The following is a 12,899-nucleotide window of genomic DNA, read 5'->3' as shown; positions in this document are numbered from 1 at the left end:
AGCCTGAAACAATCTTGTAGTAGTTTGTGACCATTCGTCCTCGTCATCCCTTGGGGCGCTCTGGTGAACAAACGTTCCCCTAGATACTGGTGGTCACCCCTGATAAACTTGTAGGTGGCCATCAGATCACCCCTGAGCCTGCGCTTATCCAGGCTAAAGAGCCCCAGGGCTCTCAGCCTGTCATCGTAGGGTCTGCTTCCCTGACCTCTGATCATGCGCGTGGCTCTTCTCTGGACTCTCTCAAGCTTCTCCACATCCTTTTTGAATTGTGGAGCCAGGTGTGGGCAGCACAATGACTATGTGAGCAAACAGATAAACACAACTATTTAATCAAATTGGCAAAGAGCACCTACTGTTAAACATCTTATCCTTCTGATTCTGACTTGTTCAACCAATTCTTTAGGAAAGAGTGACGAGCGTATCTGGAGTTCATTTTTCAGCTGTCTGGACTAACAGATGTGGAATGGCTTCCTTAATCCTCATTTTGACCATTACTAATGGACTTACTAATGGACCTCATGAAAAAGGGTAAAAGGGTTATTAAAATAAGCAGATGTCTAAGCATATCAAATGGATTTTAACTGAGAAGCACTGTAGCTGGATCCCAGCTAATGTCTTATAGTTATTTCAAGGTTGGCCATTTTCCAAAGGCTTCCTGCACTTGATTTTCAGACTTGGTCAGTGTTCTGTGCAAAATGTTTACCAGCTTGTTAATATTATAATAATTGTAATTAACATTTCCTCCATGGTCTGGCTTTCAATAAGCTGAAGACTATAAATGGTTGGGGGAAGCAAAGACAAAAGATCTGCTTGTAACAGCAAAGTACTGTTTGGCTCATTTGAGATCACCCTTCTGCTATAGTTGTTTTCATTTACATTTTCTTTCTGTTTTGCATGTAGTCAGGCCATGTGGCAATAATCAAGGCTGTGTAAACTTGGAAACTTATTTCTTACCAAACTCTAGCCAGGTGACCCAATGTCTTTATTTAATTAGGTCAATGTATATTAGTCACTTTTATGACCAACAGGTACTTGAGACAATTTTGCTAGCCTAATAGTAAATAGAAGGTCCTGGAGGAAGCTTTTGTGAACACACAGGAAACTGTCCATAGAAGGGCTTTTACAGTAGTCCCATGAAGAGAGGTTCTGGTAATAGGGTTAGCTTGGGAAGAGGCAAGTGTATTTATTGGTAGTGAATTGGGGACCACAAACACTCAAAAATTGACTCTTCCCTTTCCTAGAGGAGTTAGAGCAGGATTCAACTTGGTGTCCTAAAGTCTACATGTCTTCAAGTTTTATACAAGGTAAAATTGATTTTTTTTTTCTCAAACTGCTTGGAAATTCCAGTGATTAGCACACATAGAATAGTATCAGTTTGTGTGAGAGAGCAGGTGCATTTTTTTTTTCTTTTTAGTGTTAATTAACCTTTTCAACATCTTTTATTTTATAAAGGACAGTGTGTCAAGTTTGTCTCAAAGCCAGACAAAAACAGGCACCTGTACAGTTGCTGGTGATTTTACCTTTGGCAGTCCTAGCCAGTACCAGTTGGTTTAGTTGCATGAGAAGAAAAGGATTTTTTTTTTTTAATGGAAGTATATCAAAAACAGATTTTGTTTCAGACCTCAAATCAGAAAATTACTCTTTAAATTCTCATTTTTAATGGACATTTTTAAATAACATTAAAAAAAAATCTGAATAGGAATACCACCGCTGGTATATTTGCTGTATTCTAGTAATTAAGGACCCCATTTATTTAAGTTCTGATGTCAGTCATAACTTCTCTTTTCCTTACTAAGGCTTTGTTGCTGTTAAATTATTGTGAGGAAATTGGCATTAATCCATTTTTGCCATACTTAGTTTCATAATTCCTTTTCTATTTTTTAAAATTATTTTTCCCTCGGTGAATAACAAAGGGTAAGATTCCCATACTACTTAAAATATATTTCCCATAATGTTCCAGGAATAACTCCTTGTCAGTCATTTTATTCGCATTTGGGTGCTTAGCCTGCTGAGGCAGGGCAGGGCATTTCCATATGGCAGTCCGAAGTGTGATTTATATCCTTGAGAGCATAAGCAAGCTTTAACCTATCTAGCTTAATCTAGTATCTGTACTAACCCTGGACAGTACTGATGCATCCAGGATATGTGTTTTCCTGAAATATTTTTGAGTCTGGTCTATTCCCATGGCTCACCATGAACTGGTGAGCCTGTAATGACTTTATTGTTTGGCTTTGAAGTTTGGAAAATTACATACTTGCCGTTCATGACACTGATATTGATTCAAGTTAGATTGCTGTCCTCTGGCATCCCAGCCTCCTCTGAGGCCCCTGCAATGGCCCCTCTGCAGGGAGGCACACTAGCACTTGGTCTGCCTGGCTGCTCTGGCCAAATGTCCAACAGATCCCACCCCCAAGCTTTCCCAGATCTGACCCAGCATAGCTCCTCTCCCTAGCCCTGCCTCCTGCCTCTGACCATCTGTCAGCTGCAGGTAGGCAGTAGGGGGAAGGAAAGTGTCTGTCTCCTGCATGTGCCCTGGGACCTGGGCACTCAAATCTCCGAGCTGTGCCCCCACACCCCAACACCCTGTTATAAAGCACACACAACAGCCCCCTGGACCCAGACTCTGGCTCCTGCACAACACAGCTCAGAGCCAGGCACCATGCCACTCAGACCCCGTATTGACTTCCTCACACATCCCCACAAGCAGAAGCCAGTGTGGGTAGCTTGGCTCTGGTAGTTTGGAGTGCTGGGGGGCAGAACATTGGGACTAGGCCTGCACACAGACAACCCTGTGACCTCTGCATCATGGCCGCTGCCAGCAGGTCCCCAAGCCATGTGCACCTGGGGTACTTCAAGGGTTTTTTTAACCCGCAGCTACAGGGTCCCAGAGTATTAGGGTGGTTGTGGGGTGGGGGCCACAAGCATCCAAGCCACGGCAAGCAGGTGGATGCCCCTGAAAACTTCAGGAGCAGGTGAGACATGGCCAGCTGCCTCTGTGTTGCAAGTAGAGGACACTAGGAATTTCCAGGCCAGGGCATAGGATGTTGCCAGAATCATGGGGTGTCTTCTGGAAGAACGTGGGAAGTTCAAGGTCATGGGGGTGGCTTGAGAGTGACTGGGGAGTGGAGCTTTGGTCACTCTACAGCAGGAGCCACACCTAGCTGCAGTGAGAGGGGGAGCCATGCACCAGGACCCACACCTACGTGCATCTATCCATCCACAGCTCCAGTCTTCCTTCCATCCACTCCCTCATAGCCAGACCCTCAACCACCCATGGATGCTGAGACCCTATAGACACCACAGTCCACTATGCAGCCCTGGTCATGAAACCGGGACTATGAGGAGATGAGGGCTCTCATCTCCATCAGTGGGGAGGAGAAGATCCAGCACCAGCTATACAAAGGGCACTGCAACAAGGATGTCTTCAAGCACATTGCCCAGCAAACGCAGGCACAGAACCACAACAGGGCATTGCTGTGCTAAGACCAAATGGAAGAAGATCCGATATACATCATGTGTGTACACGATGCCAACAAAAAGCCAGGGCCAGGAGACAGACCATGCCCGTCTATGTGGAGCTGTTCTGCTTCCTCACCATGGACAGGGCTGTCAAGACCTTGCATACCTACAGTACCATTGAGGAGCAGAAAGAGTTGTTGGCAGGCACCCCAGTGGAGGAGGAGGAACAGGAAGGCTCTGGGATGATGGCACAACCAGGTCTCTGGGTGCCATAGGGCAAGAGGTCAGGTGATGGTGATGGCCCCCAAGGAGTCCACCCCATTGTTGCTTGTCCCTGAATCATTACAGGATGTGGGAGCTGAGTTGTACCTGCAGCTTGTTACGCCTCAGCTCTGTGTTCTTGGGCAACCCTGGCACAGGATGCAGTCTGTCTGACACACAAAGGACTTACCCCCCCCCTCCCTCCCCTCCTCTACCTAAACGAAAACGATTAAGATGCAGTGAAAGACGCACCTAAAACTCTCCAGATAAGGGTGACAAGAGTGAACAACTGCCCTAGGTCTCATTTACATCCGAGATGGAACCAGATGACCATTCATTTACATGAGAGATGGAGAACAGAAAGCCTGAAGCAGAGACTGCAGTGAATTCTGGGACCAGAGAAGCAGGAGAGCACTGCATGATGGGGAATCTGTGCTTCAAATGTTAATCAACCCATGTTCACACACACCCAGCTCAGCATTTATCAGACCAGTTCTAATCTGGATTTACTAAGGACTTCCCCCCCCCCCCCCCGACAAATACACACAGCTCTAAGTTTAATAGGCATCTTGGGCCGTACATTCCCCGGTCCCACTATGGGAGGCCTATTTAAACTTGATTGACTAAAACTCGATTGCCGGGTTAGGGAATGCTGAGGCAAGAGACCGAGTCAGAGGGGGTATGGGCAACATTTGAACAATGGTTAAGGGTTCATCACAGCATCCAGCCTGCTGGAGCCCTAATCCCAGGTGTTGTCATATCTTTCCCGAGACGACTGGTGGGAGTCCTCTCCACAAAAGGTTATGAGCACCCCAATAATTGTCCTAAAGTCTGTTAAAAGACTATAGTAAAATCTGGAAAAGTCATGCTAAGCTGAGGCTTGTGCACAACAAGTAAAAATCCAAAATCGTGATGCTGCAAGCTATCTATTGTTCCTGAAGAAACCATGAGATATCCCATCAGTATATCTGCCATCCATAGGAATTTCAAGCTGGCTCCCAAGTATTTGGGTTACTCCCTAATCTTAAGTGTTTCCTGATTATCAATCAGTTTCCTGAGATGGTCCAAACCAGATAACCCCTTGTCAATAGAACAGACAATGATTTACACTACTGAGGGTGCTTCGAAGCAGCTGAACTGAGGGTATAAAAATCTGTAAAAAATGTGTGTGCTTCAAGAAGAAGGAGAAGGAGGAAAGGAGAAGGAGAGGAAAAGGAAAGTAGAAGAAAACTCCTGTGCTGACACCATCCCCTGTCATTCTTGGGACGCTGGAAGAACAGATCGTCTCTCTCTTCAAGGATTGTGCTACGGACTGTGCCTGTCAGCTTTGCAGCCTGAGTACCTTGGACTAGGTGAGATCCCGGTGCTCTCTCTTCTTTCTAGGCATAAACTTCTGAACCTGAACTGTATCAGTTAAGCTTGAGCTAAGTTTCCCCAAATACTTAGTGAAACCAGGGTAGTATTGTCATTGTTTGTGTTTGTTTTTCTTTTACATGTCTATTACTACTAGTACTATTATATATTTCATATGCTTAGCAATAAATAACTTTTATAGTCAAACTGGTAGTAATTGGGTATATTTTTCCTTCTCTGCTTCTCTTTCCTCCCGTGCTCTGCAGCAATGCTTCTTTTACCTATGCTAAAGATCCCTGTGAAGCCTAAATTACTGTGGGGTCTGCTCATCAAGAGGCCGAAGGTTGGGATGTGCTGAGTTTGAAACACATAAGGGGATCAGCTTGAACAGGCTGATTGACCCAGTTTGACTCAGACGTGCCCTTATGAACTGAATGCTGGCCCATAAGGGTGTCAGTTGGACACCCAGCCAGATTCAGAGGGATTCTGTTCACCTGTGTGCTTGTGTCTGACTGCATTTTATTGTTGCTCTTATGAAGTGATTCTTGGCATATGAGGGTGCCAGCCTGTCCAGGCTGATCAGCCCGGCCAGGTCAGGTGTGTCACGTTAATTTGTGTGTGTTTGTGTGTATGACTGATTTGGAGACTGGAGGAACCCAGTCCCATTGAGATTGAGTCCTGCAAGATAGCTTCACTGGGGGTGAGGGCTTGCAGAAGGGAGAAATACAGCTCCATATAGTAACACAAGCAGCACATTGACAGAATCACCAAGACCCTAGAAACTATCCCTAATAAATGAGCACACCCCAAAGTAATGGGCAAATTTGGTAACAAGCTGGACCTGAGCTCCCTTGACATCTTCTTAGGCATGGTCAAGAGCAGGAAGCATTGCACACAGGAGCAGGGGGAAGCTCCAATGCCACAGCAATTCAGACCAACACCTCACTGCCCCACTTCCAGAAGCACAGTGTCCCCCAGCCCTGCCACTACCAGCACAGCGGCTGCTGCTTCAACATGACATGCAAGACCCATGGCCAGCCTCCCCCGCCGCACTTCTGCTGATCGAGCATGTCATGCTGCCTGGGATGTATGGCTCAGCCCCCACTCCATGAAGCCATGATGGGGACCCAGGCAACGGGGGAAATGCAAAGTGTCTGAGGGGAAGGAAGGGGAGCGAGGGGACCCGCATCCCTGTAGTCACAGCCCTCTTTCAGGTCATTGTGGCACAGAAACCCAGAAGGGATTGCTGGTGGGATGGTGCATGGATGGAGGGGTGTGAGGAAGACTGTGAATTGCCTTACCCTGGCTGCTCAAAGTGCAGGGCTCCAGGCTGCGAAATGCTTGAGAGGTTTCTATCTTTCAACACTGGGCAGACCAGTAACCTCCTCCCCTCCCACTTTCCCGCCCTACGTCCTATGCTGGACCACAGCCAAGATGCCAGGCTGGCCACCCCAGGTCTTGGGCTGTTAGCAATCTATCTTCTATTCAATGGGAACATAAATCAGGCTAATTCACACCTTCATGTCCTACCTCTGAGGGCCATGCTCAGCTAATGGAAAAAGCAGAGCCTCCTCCCAGGTGCATTGCTACTGAAACAGCTCCCCCACCTCTAGCTCTGCAGGCAAAGTGTAAAAAAACAGGCACAAGTGCCAGAACTTAGCGCCCTGCCCCAGTAGGCAATGCCACCAGTCTAGGTGGCAGAGAGGACACTGAGGTCAGGGACAGGAGATAATATGCAGGTGCCTGTTTTATGGCTGAGGCAGTCACTATACTGACCCCTCAAGGCAACTTCCACTTCTGCTATAATCCCAGATGGCTCCCTCTTCCTCAACCCCTGAAAGCAAAGGAACGCCCCCCCCATCCGCCTCCTCCCCACCCCCCCGCCGGAGTATTCAAAGTAGAAGAATGGTGCTGGAAAGTCAAAGGCAGCACATAGCAGTACTCTTCTTAGGCAGCCAGTGTGTGGGGAACTTCTGGGGTCAGGTCACAGGTTCAGCATTGCATGAATAATGGTGGCATCCACAGGTGTCAGCTCATAGTAGAACCATAGATAGCATACAAGGTGGAGTCTCACACTGAATACAACCCAGGCTTCCCCAGCGTGCTGTCAGAGCAGATGGCCCCCTACCAACTCTCAAACACCTCCTGGAGGACCTGTCCTATAGCAGGAGCAGGGTGTATTGGCTGGCATTTCCCAGGAGTAGTGGTAAAGCTGATTCCTCCAGACCTGGCCAACTTTCACCAGGGAAATGTTAGGAGTGAAGTACCACTTCTGCATGGACACAGTGCTGCAACACATCTTCTGTAAGGGAAGGACCAGGGGGAGGAGCAGTGGAAGACCTCTGCTGGCATTCTCTGCAATAGTAGTCCCTGCCCACTCTGTGGATGGTTCAAGTCCCTGTAGGACCCTGGGTCACCAGACCCTCAGAGGGGATGGAGCAGGTACTTGCCACAGTGCCTGGCCTTCCCTCCTTAGCAACCCATCCCAGCACCTCTGCAGGGCCTACTGCCCATCTGCAGCATAGTCAGGACCACAGTCTTCAGTATGCTGGTTGGAGACCAGTGGTACAGATCTTGGCTCCGAGCGAGGGAAGGGTCTAGACTGGGCGCTCGCCATAACTACCTTTCCATCTCTGCATGTGCCTAGCTGCTTGTCTTTATATTTCATTTTATTAGCAAAAGTGGCAACTTCACACAAAGGTTCTGTCTCCTGTCTAACTGCAGAGCCATCACCTGTAAAAGGGAGGGCGACACATGGAGGATGGGATGCCAGCCCAAGACAAGGGGGCCACACAGCTGCAGAGTGTATAAGGGACATCTGTAGGAATCTTTGAAGAAGCAAGGAGAAGATGTGGCAGGCCTTGGTCACCGCCTCCAAGCTCCAGGTGTGAACAGCGGTAGGACAGACATGAGGAGAGACTCCAGATGTAGAGAGGGGACACGCACAGGCTGTGGGATGCCTACATCTGGGCTGTTGAGATGCAGGAATGGAGATTTGAGATGGCCACCCACTATTTTGAAGATGCCACCCATGGCTCTGTTGAGCTGGCAGTCACAGTGCCAGGAGAGGGAATTTATGGACAGGGTCCTGGACTGCTTGTGTCTGCCAACAGCACCCCTGACTGGCATCGGTGCTGACTCCCACAGAGAGCCTGTAGCCCTCCCAGCTGGGAATGGCGGGTAAAGCTGCTGCCCAGGGATACAAGCTGGAGAGAAATGGTCCCCACCATGCCCCAATTGGGAGCTACCAGAGTGGGAGGGATACCTGGAATAGGAGGAGCAGTGACCCATAGTCTGGGGAAGCAGAAAGGCCCCAGGCAGGACCCACTCCAACAGGCAGCAGTGGGCAAGGGGAGCAGGACCAGGGTGCCTGGAGGACCAGGGCTGTCAGGAACACTGCTGACCTCCCAGAGCCAATTTGTGCCCCGCTCCCCCAGCCCTGATAGTCTTCCTGTGTATGTAGGCCCCCCAAGCAGTTCCAGGACAGTCCTGGAGGGGTGCAGGAGTACTCAAAACTGGGAGGAGAGCACAGCTCACCAGCCCACCCAGCCCTGCTTTTCTTGGAACCACAGGTGGCACCAGAGCCTGCTGACCCCAGCTCATCCACTTCCCAGATGGGGAGCCAGGGGAGAGCTCTTCTGCTCTCTGCAACCCCCCTCCTGGCCCAGGTCCTTCTGCAGGGGAGCAGCACAACAGCACAGCCTTAGTGGGGATAGGCAGCCCCTGGGCTCAGCCCTGCTGAGTGACATGGGCCCCAGGTTTGACCAAGTGTTGCGGGGCTGGGGTCCCTGGAAGGGGAAACTGGGTCCCAGGGGTAGGGGCTGGGGAAGAAGAGCCAGGAATCCATGGCCCTCACTGTGACAATGCTTCCCCCTGGACCCGGAGCTCTCTCAGATGGACATGGGGTCCAGGATCACTCAACTGTCCAACTCCTACACAGAGAAGCCCCTGATCTTCACTCCTAAATCCAGGAGTTAGTGTGTCAACGCTAAACCCTGCTACCCTGCGTCTTCCCTCCAGGGTTTTGTGTTTGTTGAGTTCAACCCCTGCAGCATTCCCCCTGACCTCAATTGCCTCCCTCTTCCCTGTCCTAACCACCCCTTCCAGGTTATTTTGCCCCTTCTACAAACCTCCCCCAACCCCTCCCTTTACAAAGGTTTGCTGGTTTGTGCCAATGGGAAGAGGGACCAAGTTCTGCCATGAGCAATATTCAACAGGAGGTGAGTGCTGAGAGTCCGCCACTGCACCTTGAGGTGGTTGAAGGTGCACTCCACTGTCACGTGGCACCTGCTCAGGCAGTAGTTGAAGTATTCCTTCTGGCAGTCCAGCTTCCCCCATAGGACTTCATCACCCAGGGCAAGAGTGGGTTAGCCAGGTTCCCAAAGATGAGGGGAGGGATGATGACAGCACCAATGACAAACTGGGGAACCCTAGGAGTGTAGCACCTGTCTGTTCTCCATCATCCCAGGGAGCAGGGATGTGTGGAAGACATAGGCATCATGGGTGCTTCCACCCAGCCAGTGAAAATGTGGGTGAAGTGGCCCTGCTGGTTACCTGTGTCTTGCAGGACAATGAAAAAGTAGCCCTTGTGGTTGAAGAATGGCTGGGCACCATTGGGCAGGCAGAAGATGGGGGTGAGTGCCATCCATGGCTCCCTTGCTGTTGGGGAAGTCTATGCAGCAGAAGCCAGTAACCACCTCCTAGAGATTGACTAGGTGAATGAAAGTTGTCCAGGCTGTTCTGGATTACCAGACAACTCTTGAGTGGCCTCTCCAGCTGTGGGCTTGCCCATGCTAAACTGGTTGGAGACATAGAAGAGACTGCTTGTCCATAAGGGCATTTGTTGTTATTGCAAAGGCTCCATTGGTATAGGCTTGAGACAGTGACCCTGTCCAGTTTGAAACCAGTTGAGAAGTGCCTAATAACAGCATAGCCAGTTAAATCCTGGTTGACTAACTATAGGGTCAAAGATTCATTGGTGATTGTGCGACCATTCTTTGTACCATCAAGTAAGTAAGGAAAAGTCAAAGGATTTTGAAAGGGTCGACCATATTGGATGCTGTAACAGATATCTGCTCTGGGCCAGTCTAAACGTGGCCCGCGCACCTGTTCCTGGGGCAACCGCGCGCCTTCTCTCCTGCCATGCCTTGCTGTTAATTGATGTTAATTAGCAGGAGACTGCCCCGGTGCTAGGGGGCGCCATCTGCGGCTCCGTTTCCTCCCCTACACCGCAGCCCATGCCTCGCCGATGGAATAGACGTTATGTCCTAGCTTTATTATAATCTGGCCCCTTGTCCTCTCTGGACCCTACCTCTTTTGATCTGCGCCCTCTCTGGTGCTAAGGCTCTCCCCGGCCCTATCTCACTATGTGCCCTCCTCTCTGGAGCTTCTCAGTAATGCTGCTCCTTCCCGGGGCCTTCTCCACAATGCTGCCCATCCTCCGGGGCTTCTCACCTGTCCCCTTTTCTGGGGTTGGGGTCAGTGCACCCCAATTGCTGCGCCCTCACTGGCGCTGGGGTCCCCACACTGCTGTGGGTCCCCTATAAGGCCTCCTCCAACCCCTAGTAGCCTCACCCAAACCACCGGTGACAAACAGCAACACAAACGTAAGCCCCTTGGCTATAACATAAACGGAAGCCAACCGGCCATAACAACAATCCAGCCTACAAGGGAATACTCCATCCCTCAGCCATGTCAGACACTGCACCTTCAGTCAGGCTGCTCCTCTCTTCCATGAGAGAAAGCTCCTTCCTCCTTGGCTGCTGGCAGGGAACTGCCTCTGGCCCCAGCCCCTAGGGTTTATAAGGGAGCCAGGCCCTGCCCCTTCTGGTCAGCTGACTTCCTCTGGTTGCCCTGGCAACCAACAGCTGGGCTCCTTATTCCCTGCTAGGGCTTCCTCCCTAGCAGTTTCCCCTCTTTAGGAGCAGGGCACCTCAGTGCTCTGCGACAGATGCCTTGAGGGGACCTGAGCTATTGGTGGATGGAATATATCCCAGTGCACTGACTTAGCAGCCCAGTGCATACTTTCTGTTTCTATATTCTGCCCAGAGGTATTCTTACCTTAAGCACAGATCTGTTTGCTGTATTAAACATGGACATGATTAAAAGAGGCATTTCTCCAGCACTGCCTAACTATAACACAAACTCCAAATTCTGGTATTATTAAAGATAGTACAGTGGAAACACCCGGCTTAGGTCATAAAATTAAAATTCACTAAATGTGACATCTCAACAACAGAAATTACACTACTTACCACTTTTTGTGAGAGGTGCTGCATCACAAGATGTTAAAATGGGTGCAGAATAAAATTAGTGAAGAATTTAAATCTTATGAATGGTTTAACCAACTGGAGGAGGAGACTGGAAGTATCTGTCTCTGCTTGGACCCAAGGGAGCTGCATTAAACCTTAGTAATGGACAGGCACCTATGTCTATGTATAGAGGACACATTTAAAGAAGCCTATGGAACTAACATGTTTTCCATTTTGGGTCTACACCATGCATGTCACTGAGTAAAGTTAGGGAGGTAAATAGAAACTTATAAACATTTATTACATTATGAACTTTTTCCATTTTAAATAGGAGCCATATTCATTTTCATCAGCTCCCAGAACTTTTCAAAGAATGATTGCTGTGATGCTTAATAATAAATCTAGATTTTAGTTCCACCTGGATAGCATTACTGTTTGACATGACACCAGAAAAACACTTGTGCCATGGACAGTCATGCATTTGTAATGCTACAAGTGCTGCAACACTTTGCAGTGCTGCAAAAACAGCATTAGCATGGGTGTCTACAACTACAGCACTACAAAGTTGCTTGAAAAGTATGTTTTCCAGCCAGCATATGGAGCTGCTCCTCTGATCAGGCTTTTTGACAAGATTTTCTTCTGAACAATGGCACCCTGGTCCTCTCCCTTGCTGGGGAAAGTAGACCACCAAGCAAGCTGTCAGTGATGGGCAGGCTGCTAATCACTGACAGAGACTCAAACACTGGAGCTTGCTGCTGCCACCACTGGGGCAGTAGTGGTTCATGCTACATCTGTGAGCAGACTTGTAGTCCCGTCCTGGCTGGGCTGCAGCTCTGAGCCAGCCTCTACTCCTTTGGGAGATAGGGGAAAGGGCAGAGCTTTGTGGGACCTATGCCAGAGTACACTGCTCAGTGTGGGGGCAGCATCAGGAGCCCCCAACACTCCACAATTATGCTGTATTCCAGTTGGGAATCACTCCTTAGATGCTGCATTTAAATGCATCTATCCAGAAGACTTGAGCTGAACTTTCTTGAATGGCTGGGAGCCAACACAAGGAGGACCTGGAGAGCACCTTCACTGGGGTTAGAATGCAGTCGAATAGAAAAACCTTTGGATGGGGACTGTAGCCATTTCCAGATGGACCAACACACAACCTCTCTCCTCCTACCCAAGAATTGCTGCTTAGTAAGGTGAAGTGGGTAGGGACTGGGTGGCTCAGAGTAGCCTTGTTAACTTGAATTCTAACCTAGCCATCATGATTGCAAATAAAAGATTGCAAATATAAATTAAGTACTTATAAATTAAGTATGCAGGCCGTGTGGTATCCTCCATGCTCCCTGAGCCACGAACCATGGGTCTGCCCTGTGCTCCCCCCTCCTCCCCTCCCCACCAAACCACGTGGTTTTCCCTCCGCTTCTAACACCATGCACTCCCTCCTTGACAGCACAAGCCGTCCAAACTCAGAGTGGGTGATGGCTCAGTTCCTGTTTGGATCCAGGACCAAAACTGGGGCTGCAGCAGCTACCTGCCCTATCTGGTACTTTGAGTTCAGGATGAGGCTTCTTATCACCCCCA

This window comes from Alligator mississippiensis, chromosome 5, assembly GCF_030867095.1.
Source record: "Alligator mississippiensis isolate rAllMis1 chromosome 5, rAllMis1, whole genome shotgun sequence".
Lineage (NCBI taxonomy): Eukaryota > Metazoa > Chordata > Crocodylia > Alligatoridae > Alligator > Alligator mississippiensis.
Note: the sequence above shows the minus strand (reverse complement) of the source record.